Genomic DNA, 17,651 nt, shown 5'->3' with positions numbered 1-17,651 from the left:
AAAGAGTTAATGGTAATGATCTATCCCAAAAAGTGAAACCTTAAAGGTTATATCATCAGTGACAACATTAGGGCTTGCTTCACAAACACATCATCAGCACCCTCAAAAGAACATGGTAATATGCTAGGACTTCTCGGTGCCATATGGCAGGCAATATACATGCTCTAGGGCAGAAACATTGTCCAAAGTCATGTAGAAGTTGTAAGAACAATAAACAACAAACATGGCCATTTTGTAGGGATGAATACAAAAATCTATATTGATTATAAAATTAGAATACAAGGCCCAGAGGCTTTATATTAACAAAAATCTCCTTAGAGTCTGTCCCCAAGACCTCATAAAAATGTGTCTTTCTTGCTTTCCTTAGGTCAGAATATTTATATTCTGAACAAGATTGAATAAGATTGTCTTGTGAAGTTTCAGGCTCTAGAAGCTCAATGAAATTTAGAATGAATTTTGCCACCAGAAAAAGTTCGGTTCATTAGATAGATGACAGACAGAGAGCACATGATGGCCAGTAAGTCATTGGCTCCATGTGTTTCTTCTCATTGGCTACTGGGTCATTGGGGCTGATAAAACAATCACTTTGAACAACAGCCAGATTTTATACTTACTGGATATACTTTAAAAAAATCATGCTGTATTATCTTTAATTAAATACAAAGACCTTTCCAATCATTTCACTCACTCTTATCTCTCTCTTCAATAATGGTGAGGTGGATAGATTTTCCTTGGGGAAAAGAAATCTATGATTTGTTGCATTCTTCCACCAATAATGAAAATGTTGGAGAGCATTGGTGTCTTTCACATGAAACACATCCAGAGAATAGAATGTCTGTCTGTTGGAGATCATCCAAGTTCTTCCCAGGTTAGCACCTCTAGTCACCATACACAGGTTCCTAATGTCAAACTTGAAGAAACTGGTCATTTTGCCAGTCTCAAAATCAATCTGAATAGTGAATCAATCACCAGACGAGGGACTCCTTTTGTACCTTTCACAAGTTGCACTTAGCCTTCTCAAATGTAATATGATGCACAACAAAGTAACACTTGGCATCATAGTTCAGTGGAATTTTTCTGTAGTCTTGTCAATCCTGATGGCATCCATAAAACCATCATGGTGGGTTATATCAGTTCAAAACTTGCAATCAGTCTTAGTAAACTGTTGCACATAGATCTTCTTTACTTCATTTGTCAGGGCACGCTCAAGTCTGTTCTCTAGAAGAGTGATGAAGGGGAGACATTCTTCCAACTTAAGGGGACTAGCAGATGGATAAGGAGCAAACACACTGGTTATTTTATCCATCATCTAGTGCTTTGGAGCTGCTACACACTTCAGATGTTTCTTGGGCCCACAAACCATGGCTGTGCTAGGCATGGAAAAAGCCACGTGTGATTGTTTTTTGGGAAAAGGACGATTTTAGCTCTCTTACACTTTATTCCCAGGATGACCAGTTTGACTTAAAATTCTTAACATCTTACTCTCCAATTGTCATTGAGGCTAAAGGTACTATTAAAAAAATACCCTGGTGATACATATGATATTTATTGCTACTGTTTTAAATTGAACAAAACAGAAATGCTAGTGAAATTATTTAAAAGAGAAACTTGTTGAAAATATGGTCCACAGAGTCTAAAGAATAGCTAAAAAGCAATTTGGCCTCAGAGAGGACAATATCTTGGATCTTGCCCAAGATCTAGGTAGTACAGATTAATGGACAGTCTCTTAAGGGGCCCAATTTTTAGAAGAATCCATTTTATCCATTTTTTTTCCTTCAACCCTGAGTTGCTTAGGTAATAATTCAGATGCCCAGGAAAGAGAGTATGGTGACCTGGTTTATTCACAGCCTGTTGGCTCTTTGGCACCTTTACAGGTGGTCCTTTGGTCCTGCAATGGCAGGAAGGCAGTATGTGGGGCTTTGGACACACACGCTGCACTTTTTTTTTTTTTTTAAGATTTTATTTATTTATTTGACAAACAGAGATCACAAGTAGCAGAGAGGCAGGCAGAGATAGAGCAGGAAGCAGGCTCCCTGCTGAGCAGAGAGCCCAATGCGGGGCTCGATCACAGGACACAGGGATAATATGACCTGAGCCGAAGGCAGAAGCTTTAACCCACTGAGCCACCAAGGCACCCCAAATGCTGCACTTCTTTTAACTACACGAAGTTGCCATTTCATTGATTTCTGATTGTCAGTCAGCTTAAACTTGCCAAATAAAGCCATTATTCAATCAAGATTGTTTTGACTAGTTTTATCACACACTTAATGTTTTACGTATCTGGCTACTGAAAACCTACAGGGATTTAAATCACTGCCAAATAAAATTCAAGTTTACTTGGAAAATTTTTAATCAATCTGTTAATTGAACATCTATTATACGTAAACCAGGTGTTATATCAAGAAGCATAGATTTTTTTTTTTTAAATTCAGCATATAAACACAATGTAAATGTTTATTCAGGTAATAAATTGAGCTATTCACAAATAAAGAAAATTAAATACATACGCCTTATAATCCATCATATGCTAGAGCTGAAACTTAATAGAGCCTTGCCTTCTTTAGCAGTACAGTAAAAAATACATTTGCACTGTGGTTGCGACTGACTAGCTACTCACCAAATCCACTAGCATCCCATTCCTCTTGGGCACTGAGCTAGACAACACTTCCCAGCCTTCTTCATGGTAACATGTGATCAGATGACTGAGTTCTATTATGTGTCCCACTCTCAAGCCTTTCCAATAAAATCATCTCATGTGATCTTCCAAACATCTTTTCCTCCATTTGATTGGTGGGTTGTATTGACCATGGTGATTATCAGAAGTCACTTATTTTGTATGTGGTATTGCATCCTTCAGCCTGAAGGATGTCTGTGAATGACTCTGTGGAAAAGATACTTTCTCATTCTCCAAACTATGATTAATTGGATTTTATGAGCGAGAAAAAAAATGGTTTTTTAATAAAGAAACTGAAATTATACGATTTAATTATTATAGCACTCACCTTTTTTATAATACAAATGCATACTACATAGGGTGGTTGAGGGGCTTAAATGAAATGAAACATATACAGAGCTCAATAGAGTTCCCACCATAAACTAAGACCTGCAGTAGAAGTTCATTGTTAGGAGTAGGTAAACTGTATTTAGCTGAGTAGGAAGGGAAAAACTATATTCAATTATTTTCCAAAAGATTATTAGTATTTGTTGATCTAAATAAATTTGTATCTGACTAATTTTTTTTTTTAATTTTGCATTTAGGGTCAGTGCTCAAGTTTTCAGTTATCTTTTATAAGTCAAAAAGTTGTGGTATCAAACTGAAGAGAAGGACTCTTTTTTCCTCAAACATATCCCAGTATTATATTCCATCTCTAAAAATTAGTGTTTCCAAAAGCTCTTTTAGACCTATCTTATTTTTCCTATATCCATATCTAATGTAAAAAACTCAGGGGCATCTAGGTGGCTCAGTTAGTTGAGCGACCGACTCCTGGTTTTGGCTTAGGTCATGATCTCAGGGTCCTGGGATCAAGTAGGGTTCCACACTCAATGGGGAGTCTAAATTCTCTCTCTTCTCCCCCTCTGCCCCATCCCAAGCTTGCTCACACATGCATGCTTTCTCTCTAAAATAGGTAAATAAATCCTTAAAAAACTCAGATAGAGATTAATAATGTAACTATTAAGGGAAATAGATGTGAGAGTTAAAATAAGTCATGCTGACCTTTTGTTCCTTAAACTCAGGCCACGAGTACTGAATTTAAAAAAAAAAAAGAGAGAGAGACAAAAATAAACTAAGTTGATACCAAGTCAGAGACTTTAATATTTTCTTGAGCAGCTTGGTAAGAAGAACTACAAGCCAAAATTCTTTGTCAAGTAGTCATTGCAAATTTCAGGCTATTTGCTTATAATCTGAGGAAATATTTAATTGCTTTATTTCTTGCCATCTAATTTAAGAGTGTTGGAGAGAAGGGTGCCTGATCAGAATGTTGGCTTGGGTTGAATGATCCATTTTCCTATATATATAAGAAATTAGACTCCAAAGTGACAGGTACTGTGTGCCAAGGTGGACAGATCCAAATTCTTAATCAAACTTCCATGTCTGTGCAATATAGGTTTAATTTTTTCTAAAGATAAGATAGACCTTGATGTAATTCTATTTAAGATGTAGAAATTGGAATACAACCATGATGGGCACCTTGGTGGTTCAATTGGTTGAATGTCCACCTCTTGATTTCAGCTCAGGTTATGATCTCAGGGTAGTGGGATCAAGCCTCGCATGGGGTTCCATGCTTAGCATGGAGTCTGCTTATCCCTCTCTCTCTGTTTCTCCCCTGGCACTCTCTCTCAAGTAAATAAAAAAAAAAAAAAAAAAAAAGTTAAAAAAATGATCCAATCTTGCTGCAGTCATATGAGTTTGGCAGCTTGATAATCTCAGAAACCTTGGAAGTAGTCTCATGACATGGACTTAAGTATTTAATTGAAGCAATGTGTGGCCATAAGCCTATTGTAGATGGAAAATGAAGCCACTTTAAAAAAAAAAAAAGATATTTGTTTTTCTTTGTTAGAAAGAATTCAACACTACCTATTCACTAAGGTAGTCATGGAAATGAAAGGTTGTACTTGCCAACATCCTGTTTAAGTCTCCATGTTGTCTTTCTGCCTATAATTAAAAGAATTATTTCAAAAATACTGAACTCTTCCTGTGTGTTTGCAGTAAGTTGTTGATGCTATGAATCCAGTGACTTTGATGCAAACAGTAAAACCCCCAAATCCTCATATGACTCCTAATCCAGATAACAAAACAAAATAAGACTTTTTTTTTTTTTAATCTTTCAGTAAATTCACAGTCTTTTACATGGGGTAAAATTATAGCCTTAATATACTTTATGAGGTTCACCTAGAACATGATTTTAAAGTCTCTAAGGATACTGTGTTCTCTGCAAGGTCACAGTGACACGAACAAAGCAGCCTGAATGACTAATGGAGAAATCTTTTGTGCCTCTGTGCAGATTCCTCAATGCGGACTATTGGATTTGACGTTGGAATTCAAAACAAAATCTGTTTCTGATTAGATATAATTAAAATGTTTTCTTGTGTCAGGTACAAACTATCACCCCAACCTTACCCCAGCTCTGCTTTCTTAGAACTTGTAGAGGCTTAGCTCTTGCGTTTAATAAGCTTACAGTAAAAACTTAAGTCATGTGTGTCACAGTTTTCTGGAATACCAAACAAATAAGCAAACAAGCCAGGAAATGAGGAAGTCAATGTGCTAGGAACTCTCTGTTAACCATTTGATTATGTTCATTCCGAACAAAATGATGTTGAAAAGTTTGTCTTCATTCTGAATACTAATTTGCACTGGGATGGTAGGTGAGTACCCTGGGTATGCATTCACGCTGCACGAAAGGGGTTGGTTCTCTCATCGTGAGGTAAACAAATAGTGGGATCTCCTGATGAAGTGAACCTTGGATTTTAGGGATGTGTGTGAGTTCTTTAACTCCCTTCCTAGCCTGGTCTATCAGCACAAATTTTCACACAGGATTTCAGATCCTTATATGTTCATAGGATATAGAGTTCCAAAATCTGGATCCCAAAGTTTCAGCTTAAAAAGTATGAAAACTTTTTTTTTGCTTGCTTCTGAAACTATTGAAAATTATTTCACATTTCCATCCTCATACATGTGTGAATGTACAGATATGATCAAATCACACATACACTTTTAATGCAATAGTTTAAAAAATATTTTTCTTATCCTGTTCCCTTTTCTTTCTTCTCCACTACCCTCTCCCAGTCCCTCAGAGCCCATCTTCACAGTCTAGTAGGTGGTCTTCCATCTTTCTTCTCACGCTCAGATAATCATTTTAATCATGTAGGAATGTTTATACAGATGCATTATGTATGTGTTGTATATTCACATAAATATGCATATAGATAGAAGATTTTTGACCTTTATTTTAAAGAAAATAGAATACATGATATACATATTTTGTATTTTTCTTTTGCTACTCAACATAGTACTTGGAACTCTCCCCGGGTTACACAATGGGAGAGCAAGAGCAGGGGAGTGGAGAGAGGGATCTTGGCTGGTGGGGGTGAGTATATTAGTAACGTTATTAGAATTACCAGGATAGAGCAGTGCTATAAGGCAGAGTGACTTCCAGTTGGGTGTATTGATTACAATGAACAACCTACTGCTTTCATCCAGATAAGTTGTTTCTGCCGCATCTACTGCAACTATTTAGTATACCACAGTGGGCATGTGGCTCTAATTCATCATCTTCAATAGCTGTAAAATAGTCCAGGATATACATATGTGTCTCATAACCCACAATTGATCAAATTATTTTCTTATTGAAGGGCATTCACTTTTTGTTTTGTTTCATTTTGTTTTGTTTTGCTTTCCATAGTTACTTTATTATTTTGGATTCATATGTTCCAAGGTTCTTATACTTTTTATCTGTCAAGAAAAGTTTCAAGATAAAATTTTTTGTTGCAAAAGAATATGTATTTTAATTCTATAGATATTTCAAGGATATTCTTGGAAAAGCTCTAACAGTTCCAAGTTTTCACCAGCAAAGATCTTCTCTCTCTCTCTCTTTTGTTTAAATTACTGTGATGGATATAAAGACTTTGTTTCATTAGGATTTACATCTCCTTGAATTTTATTGAGCTTTAGCATTTTTTTTCACTACCTGTGACATGCTTGTTTGCTTCTTTGCTCTTCTGCATTTACACGTTTCTATTGTACTGTTTATTTTTAGTAAAAAATTAGGAGCTTTTGGATATTATAAATTAAGTACTGTGAATCAAAAATGCTTTTTTTTTTTTCAAAAACAAATGTTTATCTCTAGAATTTATTTGGCTCCTTTTTCCATTTACTGACTCATTAATTACACACATATTTATCAAATACTTAGTATGTGATGTGATAACATCCCACTTGGAAAATATTTTAAAAAGAATGAAAGGAAAAAAAGAATAAATAAAAATGGTTTTTATACAGAAGGATTTTAGTCATATTAATATAGGTCTGTCTGGTTTTTTTTAATCCCTTGAATTTCTAGTCTTGATTAAGAAAGTTTCTCTTAGGGGTACCTGGGTGTCTAGTGGGCTAAGCCTCTGCCTTCAGCTCAGGTCGTGATCCAGGACTCTGGGATCAAGCCCTACATTGGCGTCTCTGCTCAGCAGGGAATCTACTTCCCCCTGGGGGAATATCCAGTTCTCACTGGACATTTCTAAATATAAACTTGTAAAAACAATAACAGGCATAGTTATTTTGATCTGCTTTGTGATTTTATATAATGCAATATTGAATAGACTACAAAAATGTGATTTTAGATAATACAATATTGAATAGACTATATAAATTCTCAAAGGCTTAGTTTCTCCATATTTGTAATTGGATACATATAAATAAAAACTTTAACCTGAGGTTCGTGGAGTCATTTTAGAGAATTTGGATACAAAGTTTGTATTTCTCTAGGGAAAGAAAATTGATAATTTCCAACAAATGTTCTCATATACCCATGGCTCAAAAATATTTTGGAAATACTCTTCAGGATATTTGAAACAGTATGTTAGATTGTTGTACCCCTGGGCTTGGTATATCTCCACTACTTTAATGGAGAAAACATCTTTAATCTGTGCTGCTGTCTTCTAAGAGTTAATATTGTTGGGGGTGTATCATGTTCTGAGAATTCTATGGAACACTCTACATGAGTTATCGCATTCAGTCTTTGTAGTAAGAAAAAGTAGGAATTAATACCACCCTCATTTAATGAATGAAGAATTCGAGGGTCAGAGAATTCATATTACTCTCTATAGCCTTACAGTTTGTATGTTGTGACATCAGAATCTGAGCCTAGGTCTTAGGCCTGTTACGCACTCTTAGAATCCTTGTGCTTTAATGCATTTGAAGGGAAAATGCTGCAATGATAATGCTTTCCTGAACTGGAGGGTCTGGACAAAATCATAAGTAATCATGGATTTATAAATAATTTATTGAAAAGATAAAATATTGAGATTGGATTCTAGCATCTTTGGGAGGCCAAGAAAGCCTAGTTAGTTCAACAAATACTCAGTGTCACTGATTCTGCCTTAATCCATTATTCTTCCCTCTGCAAAGTCTTTTCAAAAATACCTCTCAATGAGGCAAAAGTCTCAATTATCCTCTGTTTGCTGTAAGGAAAATCCTAGATGTTAGTGATTCTGCAGGGTGCCATAGGTGGGCACAGGAGTTTCTTCATGGTATTAAAGCAACAAAAGAAGACATGATTATCTCTGGGAGAAAAGAGATGAAATAAGAATAATCCACATGATCCACAGCTTGGATACTCATAGACAATCCTGTAATGGATAGCATGAGATAGTAAGTGGGTGGAAATACATGCATTATTATCAGGAGAGGCACCTGGGGTATTATAAATTGATGCAGTAAAATCCTTTTGGAAAGCAATTTGGCAACCTGTCTGAAAAGCTATAAAAACGTTTATACCTTTGACCCAGTAATAGCTCTCCTGAGAATTTATCCTAAAGAAATAATTCAAAAAAGGAAGACAACTGTATGCATACAATTATTAATTACAGCATTAACTCTACCAGCGAAAAGAAAAAAAAAGAAACAACCTAAGGACCCAACAATAGAAAGATAGTAAATTATAGGTCATTAAGACAAAAAATATGAGGTAACTATTATAATTGTAATTATGAATACAGTAGCAATGTGGAAAATCTATAAATGGAGTTCCTGAAAATAAAGACTACAAAATGAAGAAGATTTTAAAAAGAGATTTCCACAGGATAAAGACCAAGGGAGATGGAAGAAAGCAAAAGCAGTTGAATATTATAATAGTGAGAATTGGGGCAAAATCAGTGCCTGAGGGCTATATTGTAATAATGCTATTAGCAAACTATATGTAGATAGTCGGAACCTAAGGCCCTGTGGTCCTAGGTCTTATGTGATGATCCTGCTTGCACAGTACTTGTCTAAGATCTGAGACAAAGGACCAAGGGTTACCTCTATTCATTGTGCTGATATTTTGAAACCAGTCCTCTGTAATTTTGCTATTTTGCATTTATTGGTTATTAGAATAAAGCTATTGAGTCTGACTTTTTCAACTCCATATACATTAAGTACTTTTAGTTCTTCCTTATTGCATTATTAGCTAAATTCCTAACTGGGTCTCTAATTTATTTACCTCCTGTTTTCAAAATGCAATTTGTGGAAGCAGGAATACAAGCAAGTACACATTCCTTTATTTTGAATTATTCATTGATTACCCAATATGTAGCAGGGTACTCTAAGTCTTTCCTATGCTTACAGGAGATACTTGTCTTACATTATAATCAAGAAACGTCAAAATCCATATGCTGTCTCTTGAATCTCCTGTAAAACTTCCCTTTGTGTAGCCAAAAAAGCAGCACCTACCATCCAAGTACTCTCCGTGTGCACTTTCTCATATCTGTACCCTCACAAACCTAAAAACGTTTCACCTAGAAAACCTCCCACATATAGCCTCTATCTAAATCCTGCCAACGGGTCAAAAAACAGTTAAAGCTCTTTTTTTCCACCAAAAGTCCTTTCCAGAAAATACCCACCCTAACTGACATCTCCTCCTTTGAAATTGCATGCCACTGCTATTTAACATTACTTATATTACTGATCAGTGTTATTACTGCACTCGCAATATGATATACTTTTACTGTTTGTGAGCCTTTCTTTCGACAATTAAATCGTTAGGACTACAAGGAACCAACTCCCTCCCCTCAGTCCTTAAATAAGTGGATGTAAGTAAGCAGCCAATACACAGATATTAATTAAATGATATTGGTAATGTTCTTAAGAAACATTTGTCATTGGTTTTAGAACTCGCTGAGTTCTGAGTTCTACCCAACTTATCTAATACTCCCATTATGACACTTCATCCATGAATGGCAAAGTTGTAATATCATTTTGCACACTATTTCCCTTTAAGACGTGAGGTTCTTAGACTACGAGGTATAGTGCATGCATTATCCCTTTTTGTATATTCTGAACATGAGCATAGTCTTTGTCACAGAGAGATTCACTAGTATTTTTGCTGAATGTATGCATCACTTAATCAACTTCATTTCCTAAGGGTCTTACATTTATGTATTGAATTTTTTTAAAGCATAATACCCTCTTGGAATAGAGTTTACAAATAAAAACTTACTTTACTTTACCAGTAAGTAAATAAATATTTAAAAAAGGAAAGGAAGAAAGAAACATTTCTCAAGGGCTCCCTTTGTGCCTAGACAGGTGCTTTAATATACTTTTTTTAAACTTTAATTTTAACAGTAATGCCCATTTCTTTGAGTGTTTAATATTTGCCAAATACTTTTTCAAGAGCTTTCCATGTAGAATTTTATTTAGTTCTAACAACACCTTATAATATATGCAGTTATTCTCCATTGCAAGAGAAGTTTAAATTACCATTCAAAGACTCATAATTGTAGGATCTGGTATTCCCAGCCAAGGAGTTAGATAGTGTAAGGGCTAGAGAAATTAAGCTTTTCCAGAAGATGACAATAACAGAGATGATGAAATTTAAAATTGATTTAATTCATTTATAAAGGTGACACCAGACACTAGAGTTGTTCTCTGAAAAGCACATGCTCATATATCTTTTAAAATTTTTCATTAAACTTGTTAATGGGGGCGCCTGGGTGGCTCAGTGGGTTAAAGCCTCTGCCTTCGGCTCAGGTCATGATCCCAGGGTCCTGGGATCGAGCCCCGCGTCGGGCTCTCTGCTCAGCGGGGAGCCTGCTTCCTCCTCTCTCTCTGCCTGTCTCTCTACCTACTTGTGATCTCTATCTGTCAAATGAATAAAAAAAAAAATCTTTAAACTTGTTAATGGTTTTATTGAAGTCAGCACATAAATAGATTTTAGAAAACAATTTACTATAAAATTCAAATGATTGGATTTAGAGGGATAACTCTTATCTTAATGATGTGTTACATCCTTAAAAGGACTAAAATAAAATATACGCAGTCTGTTATTTTTCCAATTCTTAAATATTTAGCATCATTTGATAAAACACCAACCTGTTTATTGAAAACCAGACATTTTTACAGCTTGATTTACTTTGTGCCCAGGGAATGTTATGAATCAGATTATTTATGAAGAATTAATCATAAGATTTATTTGCTCTCTGGAGTGTTGATAAGCAAACTTTTTTTTAAAATCTAGAAAACAGCATTTCTGGACTTCAAGGATATACTGGTTAAGCTGATTTATTTATTTTATTAGAGGTTATAAATAACTGAGCAGATCAAATTGATATTTATTGGAAGTTCCCTTGTCTAGTTGATAAAATGAGACTATTTTCCATCAGAATTTTCATAAACCAAATATATAATTGTGCCCTATGTTGTAACATAATTCTAGGTATATCCAAAGCTGTCACAACATTTGCTTTGCCCCTAACGGTTAGACATTTTGTACTGATTAAAAGAAGATAAATATTTTTATTTTAAATTTAATAGATATTGTAAAATTAAATAACCATGGATTTATTCAATTCTTGTCTGAAATTTGCTAAATGATTCAACTTCTACCCAGTCATGATACCTTGATTAATACACCCTCTGGGAAGGAGGCTTAGGATTGTTTATAAGAACTCAACTGTTTTGTCTAAAAACATCATTTGGAGGATGAAGAAATCTTTTCTCCAAATGAAATGTCATGCATTAAACCAAAGGAGAGTTTCCTCCCCACCCCTTTCCAGGAAGGTCCTGGAGCAGCAGTAAGTTTGTCTGAACTGCTCTGCAAATAAACCCAAATTAGTCCTTTTTTTTTTTTTTTTTTTAAACGAGTAAGTATAGTGCCCATAATGCCAGAATGGAGAATTCATGTTTTCTTACTTCCACCCTACCTCTGGCTTTATTCTTTTGACCTCAAAGGGCTGAAGCTAGTGAGAAAGAGAAGAAAAGAGGGATAAACATAGCACTTATAGCAGTAACCCTAGAGTCAGCACAAGGCAGTATAAAAACAACAGGTTCTGGAGTCAGACAGTCCTGATACTCATATTTTAAATTAATTTTGTTAGGCAAGCACTTAATGTGGATCTAGTTGTATTCCAACCACATTCTAAGCTTTTGGTTAATATTGTCTTTATAGTAATTCAAATGAGGGAGGAACTTCCTATACCCATTTTGTAGAAAAAGAAACTGAGTCACAGAGGTTAAGCAACATTCCAGGGGTGCATAGGTGGCTTGGTAGGTTAAGCATCTGCCTGCAGCTCAGGTCATGAATGCAGGGTCCTGGGATTGAACCCTGAGTCAGGCTCCCTGCTCAGCAGGGAGTCTGCTTCTCCCTCTCCCTCTGCCCCTGCCTCTGCTCATGCTCTCTCTCTCTCATATAAATAAAATCTTAAAAAAGAAGAAGAAGAAGAAGAAGAAGAAGAAGAAGAAGAAGAAGAAGAAGTAACGTGCCAAAATCACAAAGCCAGCAAGTAACAGAGGCTAGATCTAAGTTCTATGAAATAAATGTGTGCTCTTCACCACCATGTATAATGAAGCTGTCTCTCCAAATCTTGGCCTAACCACCTAGTGCCAGACCTTCTTGGGCACTTAACGTCTCTAAGCTTCAATTTCTTCAGTTGAAAAACTGGAATCATATCCACATTCAGTGACTGCTATGAGTAGTCATATAACATTTTCTGATGGTCCTATTTCTTAGGAATATCTTCTCAGCACAGACAGACCCAGCAACTTTTCCTTTTCCAGGTAGTGCCACACTCAGTCACATACATATTTGGGGAGGGTAGCCCAGTTAACATTATTAAAGTTGCTATTTAATAACATTTTCATACACCACATTATATTCCAAAACATATCTTTATATTTCTTACTTATTTTGTACTTCTTTTATTAGATTGGTAGCTGTATCAGTGTGAGCAAATGTGTCTGACCTATTTTAAATTGTAAACTCAGCATCCACAGCAAGTTTAACATGTGGGAGAAATTCAGTAAGTATAATGTCATAAAAGGATGAGGAAATGGTTTTCTTACTATCTGTAACATTTCCAACAGTAAATGCATCTTCTTTAATAGGTATGCTATTAATGATGCATTTCCTAGGAATAATAGCAATATAAGTGGTCCAAAAGTAAGACATCAAGTGAAATCACAATTTTGCCAAAAGAAGAAAATAAAATAAAGGTTCAAAGGCATTTGACAAGTTCTTAAGTTGTTGAGGTACCAAATCAGTGTCTTTTTCCTTTGAATTACATGATGTTATGAAATGAGAATCACCAATCAATAGAACAAAAATAAACTAAAAAATAACAATGATAGGGGCACCTGGGTGGCGCAGTTGATTAAGCCTCCAACTCTTGGTTTCAGGATCTCATCAGGTTCTACACTCAGCTGGAAGTCTGCTGGAGATTCTCTCCCTGTTCCCCTCCCCCAATGCATGCCTCATTCTTTCTCTCTCAAATAAATAAATAAATAAATCTTTAAAACAAAATAACAATGATAGTAATAGCAAACAGAAGCCAACATCATAAACCAAAGTATTTAAATAACATTCTTCCAACAATATTGATCCTGTCCAGATGGACATGAGAACTAACTCCCAGAGCCACATGATTTAGATGCTCACTTCACTCTAGAGAGATGAAAGTGAACGAAATTTCCATATGTGATTACCAGGTATTTTAAGTACCTAAACTTCACCTCAAATTGCGTTCAGGAGACAAAGGTTTGCTAAGCACAGCCGCAGCTCACAAATACAGTGGGTTCATACAACTCAAATTTAGAACTGAATTACAATGAAATAATAAAGGCAAAAATGTGTGTACCTTATACTTTAATTAAAGATTTTATAGGAGGCAGACTTATTTTTCTTAGTTTGGAGATTTGCATTTCTATTTATTCATATATTTGGATATAACTGGAGGTGCAAACCAGCTCACTAAGCTGGATGTTTGACAATATATTGACTTATCATATTAAAAAAAAAGAAAAATAAATGAAACTTTTCTTAAATGAAGAGTGAATCTGCAGAAGGAAACTGAAGTGCTTTTACAAAAATGGATTTGAGGTCAAAACCAAAAGATAAATGTGTGTGTTTAAAATTTTGTGGGCAAGCCTCTCATCTTAAATATTTGAAGTATTCAGGCCTCCAGGCACCTGTTCAAATTTGTACTGATTCTCCCCCAGGCAGCTGCCTCACTTGCCTCTGCCTAAGGCTGGTCCTGAACTTGGTCCAGGATGAATTGTTGACGAGCAAGTCCAGCTGGTCCTAAGTGACAGGTGTCGGTTCCTGATTGTCTTTGTTGGTGTGGGATAATTCTTAAGGAAGGGAGAAAAGGAGCTACCAACACTTGTCCTAAAATCTACCTTTAAAGTTTGTGTTCAAAACAAAAGCATACACTAGAAAAATTAAAAGGCCAATATCAGGCTAAAGAATACCTTTTCAAAAATTCTTTATTTAAATTCAGTTTAATTAACATAAACTGTATTATTAGTTTCAGAGACAGAATTCAGTGATTCATTGTTTGCATATAACACCCAGTGCTCATTACATCAAGTGACCTCCTTAATGCCCATCACCCAATTATCCCTTATCCCACCCAACTCCCGTCAAGCAACACTCAGTTTGTTTCCTAGATTTAAGAATCTCTTATGGTTTGCCTCCATCTCTGTTTTCATCTTATTTTATTTTTCCTTCCCTTTCCCTATGTTCATCTGTTTTGTTTAATTCCACATATGAGCGAAATCATATGGTATTTGTCTTTTTTTGACTGATTTATTTTGCTTAGCATTATACGCTCTAACTCCATCTATGTCATTGCAAGGCAAGATTTAATTCTTTTTGATGGCTGAGTAATATGGAAAAATCTATAAAGAATATCATTTCTCAATGAATGCAAAGTTATAGACAATAGTAGCATGTCAAAGAGGTGACAGACAACATTGGTGGGATTTGAGGCATATATAATATTCTCAGAGAACATGCCCTTATGACCCTGAATCCTTGAATCTATGTAAATGAACTGACCCAGTGGTTCAGAGTCATGAAGAACTACACAAGTTAGGAACATCTAGACTGGGAGTCTCTGACAATGCAGGCATGGAACACTTTCTATAAGGGTAGGAAGCTAAGAGCAGTGCCTCCACAACCAGATGGCCACAGAAATGCCCCCAATTCCATCCTAGAATCCAGGGAGACTTTTCTGGATGACAACATGGTGTACCTCAGGAATCAGCAAAATATGACCCATAGGCTAAATCCAGCCTGTCTTGATATACTCATGATCTAAGAATGGTTTTTCCATTTTTATAAAGTTAAAAAGAATCAAAAGGAGAAGGATATTTAATAATGCAAAAATTATATGAAATTCAAATGGTAATGGCTATAAATAGTTTCATTGGAACAAAGCACATGACCATTTGTTTACATATAGTTCATGGCTCCTTTCAGGACAGAGTAGTTGTGACAGAGACTATCGTCCATAGAACCTAAAATAGTAACTATCTGTCCCTTTATAAAAAACAATTTGCTGACTCCTGTCAGAGCCTCCTACCAGCTGCAGTAATAGGAAATGTACTAACACACTCTGAGCCTCAGTTTCCTCATCTGACTAGAGTTGCTAGGAATGTTACATGAGACAAAGGATCATGAAGTACCTAACATAGGGTGGGTTAAACAACATACTTTTATTTCTCACAGTTTTGGAGGCTGGGAGTGCCATGGTTTGAGCATGTGGTCAGGTTCTGGCTTGCAGATGTCCTCCTTTTTGTTATATTCTCACATGGTGTGGGGAGAGGGAGAGAGGGAGAGAGGGAGAGAAAGAATGCACTCTAGTGTTCCTTCTTCTGTGAGTCCTTAACCCATCATGGGGTCCACCCTCATTACTTCACCTAACCCTAATCACCTGCCAAAATTCTCACCTCCAAACAGCAGCACTCTGGAGATTAGGACTTCAGCACATGAACTGGGCAGAAGTGGGGAAAGGAGACATTCAATCCATGACAGATGTTATAGCTGAATCCCCAGCAGCTAATCTACCATTTCTTCAATGTATAGCAGCATTTAATTTCACACAAGCTTTAGGAAAGAACCCTCATTAGAGGAACCCTAACCAGTGAGGCACCCCCACTGAAGTCAACAAGAGGGAGACATTTTTAATTATCTTGGAGCCTAAAAGGACCCACTGCACTGAGTGACAGCAAGCAAACAAAAATACACATATTTCTATTCAACAAAGAAATGTTACACTCAGAAAGTCAATAGCACCCTTGGTAAGTATCATCCAGGATCATGTAGGCCATCTTGCCTTATTTCCAGGTAACCCATTCCTTCGCCAAACCCTATTTGTCCAGTGAATGAGAATGCCAGGACACTTGCTGGGAATTTTGGGCATAAATATTTTCTCTTCTATACAGTGCTGTCAGCAGATATGAGACCTAAAACTGGTACAGCATGTCATTTCATGACTGGGGAATCCAGCATATAGTGAAAGAAGCAATACAGGGCAGAACCAAGCCATATGAATTAGAACAGAGCAAATAGTAGCCTAATCAAGCCACATCTAGATCATTTCCTACCTGTGAGCTTCTCAGTACCACAGAGCTTAAGTCACTTTGAGTTAGAGCTCTTGAAATTTGCCAAGATCAATTAATTACTACAGTCTAGACCTGCCTGTATGTTCAGGTTGACGGTGGACCCACCCGTACTGCTGGTGATCCTATTACAGGCCAGAATCAGTTGAGAATCAAGAAATTAATTTGGCAGTGTGCTAGACTTTTATATATTGGGATCCATTCACAGTTTATAAAATCCCTCATATACACTGCTTAACATTTTACCTAGTGCTCAACCATGGGAGATGCAAAGATGAATCAGACATGTGACTAGTCCTCAAGGACTTAGTGACCTCGTGGTGAAGAACAACATACAAACTACACAAGAAATTAAAATAGAAAGCAGAATAAAGTGAGAGGCAGGCTCTGCACAGTATTAAAGCCAGAGAAGGAGAGTTATTGCCCCCATTAGATCCTCACAACAGCTCTGTGGGGAGATGGAGCAGATGTTTTTATCTTCATTGTTACAGATTAGAAGATTCTGAAAGGTCCAGTGTAACTGGAGTAATTAGTGACACATTAATTGTGCTCGGAGATTCTGGCTCAAAGCCCAATATTCTTTCCATTCTTCCAGGAAACTTCTTAACAATAATAACAGCATCATGGGGAAAAAAGGGTATTGTTTATTAAACACTGCATAAAAGGCTGACATACAGGAACCAGACCTATACTGTCAAGGAATAAAATGATAAATGTATAATATAATAAGGACCAATGGAAACAGTGAAAAACCAGAGGCCACCTGTTCCAATTACAGGGAAGCAACCACTCAGTTAATTATTAGCCAATATTGTCAGAGCTTTACATTTTTTAAGAGATTCTGAAATCTGAAAATGGATATTTATAAAGTATTTTAACATTTTATCAAGGCCTATCAATTCTTTCTTACTTATCCTCTGAACAGCAGTCAGAGTCATCATTTAACCAACTGAGCCACCCAGGCGTCCCCCAGAGTCATCATTTAAAAATAAAGGTTATCATTCCTCCATCCACCTCACATATTTATCAGTCAGAATTCAGTCACCAAGCCCAGCCATCCTGGGTA

The 17,651-nt window shown here is 36.2% G+C and overlaps 1 pseudogene; it reads right to left on the bottom strand.

The window, feature by feature from the left end:
- Positions 1-680: 680 nt before the first annotated feature.
- LOC111139520 lies at positions 681-1,363 on the bottom strand (annotated as a pseudogene).
- Positions 1,364-17,651: the final 16,288 nt, after the last annotated feature.

This window comes from Enhydra lutris, unplaced genomic scaffold (assembly GCF_002288905.1).
Source record: "Enhydra lutris kenyoni isolate GAN:26980312 unplaced genomic scaffold, ASM228890v2 scaffoldscaffold1, whole genome shotgun sequence".
NCBI classification, from domain to species: domain Eukaryota; kingdom Metazoa; phylum Chordata; class Mammalia; order Carnivora; family Mustelidae; genus Enhydra; species Enhydra lutris.
Note: the sequence above shows the minus strand (reverse complement) of the source record. Positions and strands in the feature narration are given on the sequence as shown.